The sequence below is a fragment of the Anser cygnoides genome, chromosome 1, assembly GCF_040182565.1.
Source record: "Anser cygnoides isolate HZ-2024a breed goose chromosome 1, Taihu_goose_T2T_genome, whole genome shotgun sequence".
Lineage (NCBI taxonomy): Eukaryota > Metazoa > Chordata > Aves > Anseriformes > Anatidae > Anser > Anser cygnoides.
In genome coordinates this window covers 129,726,890-129,730,964 of record NC_089873.1, presented here as the reverse complement: position 1 = coordinate 129,730,964, position 4,075 = coordinate 129,726,890, and the positions used below count along the sequence as shown (strand labels likewise).

General features: G+C 42.6%; 1 protein-coding gene across 3 annotated transcripts in view; it reads left to right on the top strand.

Moving 5' to 3' along the window:
- Positions 1 to 4,075, top strand: part of NHS (NHS actin remodeling regulator) — a 251,881-nt gene that overhangs the window by 133,132 nt on the left and 114,674 nt on the right. The gene's annotated exons all lie outside the window — the stretch shown is intronic.

Below are 4,075 nucleotides of genomic sequence, written 5' to 3'. Positions count from 1 at the left end.
GCTTTCCGATGTCAGAAAGTGATCATGGGGAACAAATTTGTTTTCGTGTGTTGATCTGCTTTTAACTCTGGGTTCAGCAAGTACGTGCAGGAGCATGGCGTTAAGCCTGTGAATAGTTCTGCTGAGACAAGTCAGGGTACATCCACTACCTTAACACCGGGCTCGTGCTGCACACTGCCCTGAACTGGGCCTGTGGGAGCCAAGTGTGTTTTCTACAGATCATCGAGCAGGTCAGAGTTTCCTCCGGGGCATTTCAAACAAAAACCTGATGGCTAATGAAAGGCAAATTGTAGTACTCTAATTTACATGGGCACTCAGCTGCAGACCTCTGACACGGTGTTCAGGGAGATCATGGCTGGAACTACTTTTAATCAATCATAACGTCTTTGGCGTGGATCTGTAAGAGGAACAACTTAGTTAATTCAGTGCAAATGAGCTTTATAGCAACCAAGTAATGAGAATAGATGTTATATAGCTATTCTTTATATAGTTATTTAGCTGCTCTTGTAAAAGCATTCTCGTACCTATGTAATGCACTAGACTCTTGTGTACAATCATAATTTCAGTCTACCAGAAAATGAGAGTGCTCTGGGCTGTGCTGAGTGTACCTCTCTATAAAATACATGTATTTTACAGTGTGTATGCCATTCTACTTCATAGTCATGGATTCTTACTCTAGAGCAAAAGTAGAAGTTGTTCCCATAAATAATATTGTTCTTGTGGTTTCTAATCTTCTTTCAAAACTCCGTGTGCTCTCATTGCAAAAGGAGCTTGTACAGAGCTCTGGAAGCCTCCATAGGTAAGCAGACACTGTAACTGCTTATGTATGTGTCTTATACACAGTAGGTAACTAATTTGGGAAAGAAAAAGAGAAAGTGGAAGGAGGAAAAGTGGAAGCAAGGAAGGAAGGAAGGAAGAAAGGAAAAGGTGGTAAGCTTAAAAAAGGCAATAATGTGTGAAAATAAAGTGTGAATGTTTTTGCTGAAACTCAAAAACACAAAGATGTGTCATAGCAGATGGGAAGCTCTTCCATTTCCCCATCATTTCCATGGGTGGATGGGACTGGTGCTGACCTGCAGATCCCCTGCCATTAATTAGCCCAGCTGTAAGGCACAAATGGCTCGTGTAGCCTTTCTGGCAGTATTTTTCCTAAGGTGGTTTGTAATCTTACTATGAATAATCTAGGTGACATGGTAGGAAATTTTCTCTTACCTTCCATGTGTTAACACCCTCTTGGCTTTGGCGGCAGTGCCATGAGAAGATCCTCCTCAGCGCTGGCAAAGCCGTTCTTGGGTGGGTCAGACCACTCTGGTGCAAGAGCAGAGCTGCTGCCTTCCTTTATGTGGGCGAGGCAATATTCTGTTCAAACAGACAGGGAAAACTGTGCTGCTGCAGTCTTTTTCTTGTGAACCACTTCTCATGAAGAGACTCCAGGCTGAAGCACGCACGATATTGGTACCAACGAGGGCTCTTGACAGATTTGCCAGAGTTGTGCAGGCTCATGGTAATTACAGACACATCACTCGGTGTTCAGAACATCGTGCTAACCCTCAGCCCTATGAGTCCACTTGATTTCAGGAAGGAAAACCCCATGAAAATGACTTTGAGGGTATGTTCCAGGCATGAGGAGGGGTCCATGGTTTTCTGTGATTAATTGCATGTTTACAGCTTTGCTGGACAAAACCTGGCTTAACTTTGTGATACGAAATATGTCTACCGAAGAGAAGCATCCAATTAATATGGCCCAATTAAAACCTTAAAAGAAATAATCTTCAGTTAACAAACACCAGATGTACTTGTCAGGGTTATCTCACTGCTGTTATATTAATCATTTATAAGCTCTGTTCGTTTGAGCACTTACTTGGTACAGAATACTATTGCAAGATTGTCTTTCTGAATATTATGCCAAAAATAACCACTTCCCTGATCCTGAAACTGTTAGAACATCAGATTTTAAAAGAGGGAGAGAGGCTGGGAAGGAAAGCATACTTGATTATTTTTTTAATACAAAATGGCCACTTAACCTATTACACAGATTGAATAAGAGGCTTTTTACAGTTTAAAAAAAAAAATTAGAAATGTTCATTCCATAGCATGTTACTGCTTTGTGGGGAAAATTAAGTTATTATTCTGTTAGAGCAGCACATGTGTGACAAGTGTAGAACTGATCTGCCAACAGAGAGATGGAGGAATTTTCCACCAAAAATGTAGACCGTAGCCAAGAAGAATAAACTAAGGAACAAAAAAATCAGAGATCTGCTGTAGTCTTTTCGCGTCCTGGACATTCATGTTATGTGGGTACAGAGTTGCTGTTTTTCATTCCAGGACATCTCAGTCCTTGAGCTTCAAAAGGTACTGCTAGGCAGAGACTTGTTCATTCACCCCAGAGAGCCCAAAGCACAAAACCGGGCCTTCAGTCAGCTCCTGAATGGTTCTTCAGATTGCCCAGGTGGGCAGCAGATGCTATAGGGCTATAATTTCTTTCAGAGACTGAACATCCCCTTGCAGCAGGCCAGCATATTTTGATGGGATGTGGTATGTGCCAACAAGGCTCTGAAATCACCATGCTCAGTTGCCCCTATTGCTTTGTCCATGACTCCCCAGGTCTCCATGCTGCTGTGCTGGGGGACTTTGTGGACACTGCACATAGGAAAAGGAAAAAAAAGGTATTATTTTTTTTTTCCTAGCTCAGTGTATTCAACATGGCCACATCAAAGAAAGGAGGGGTATGTGCAAGTGTGTATTTTATGTCCATATTGGATTTCTGCTTGGGAGCACACAGTATTAGTAGTTACTTTGCGCTGTAGCAATGCTATATAGTAGATACAGAACAGATCTACAGATATGCAGATCTCTGTTTTGGTTTGTGATCTGTTTTCCCACTTTTCAGGAAGCGTTATTGCTATTGCACTGGACAGCACTGGTAGGGAGATGGGTCAAGAATGATTAATCAAACGGGAGAGGAACCTTTAAAACATTGTGTTATGTATGTGGACTTGAATGCCTTCAAAACCGCAACATGGGAGAGACAATCCTCATGGAAACAGAAGGGATTTGAAAAGACAAGCTTCTCTGGGGAGCAGGAAATTATGTGGAAAAAATGAAGATTCAGGCCTGAGTGAGGATGAGTAATTGTTTCTGGAGTGCCATTAAGAAATGAAATCTACAGGGCCTCTGTGGTCAGAGAAGACACATTCTTGTCTTTCCTTATCTTGTGCCGTGACAGCTAGACTGCACAAATCCAGAGCAGACCTCCTCAAGTACTGTCTCCTTGTACTTTTAGTTTGGGCTCCCCGCCATTTCTAACAGTTTCACTTAACCACTCATCAGCCTGAAAGCTTCCTCAGAGATGACAAATAACAGATTATCTTACCTCCTTGGGAAACTGTTGCAAGAATAACCAAAAAAATAATATTATCTAGAGTGCGATGGGTTGTTTTTCCGTGTACTGTCTGAGCTCCTGCCTGGTGATGCTGCCCCCTTATGAATAGGTCCTTCACCCTGCTTTGTCCCATTCCCTGCTGCTGCCACCTTGATGGAGCCGAGCCCCACAAGCTTGGGGGATGAGAGCGAGTTTTGCCAAGGCCAGGACAAAGATTTTTCTTCTGCAACAGTCAGGCAGCTGCTACCCTGATAAATGCAATGTGCTCTGCATCTTGTCCCTGAGACTGGAATTCTGCTTTTGCTGTATTCCCAGCTCCAAAGGGTGTTTGTGAAGAAACCCCACGTTATGTGACCTTGTGAGAGACATAGAAAGGTGGGGAATACAGGCAGTAAATAAAAAAGTGTAACGCAAATGGAGAGAGGTCATCCCCCCATTTTGCTTGGCGCTTTCAGAACACACGTGTTGTTTTCCTCATCTGCCTCCCTCTTTTACCCCTCTGCTCACCACAGTCTTTAGAGCACTATTTTACCCATAAGGACATGTGTCCTTTAAGGGGGGAATAAGTTGTTTTTTATTATTTTATGGTTTTAAATCATGGCAGTGCCTGATGCAGCAGTGTCTTTTGGGACATGGATGCTGTAATCACTTAATTCTTTTTCCAAAGTCTAAAATGACATCATCTCTCAAGGT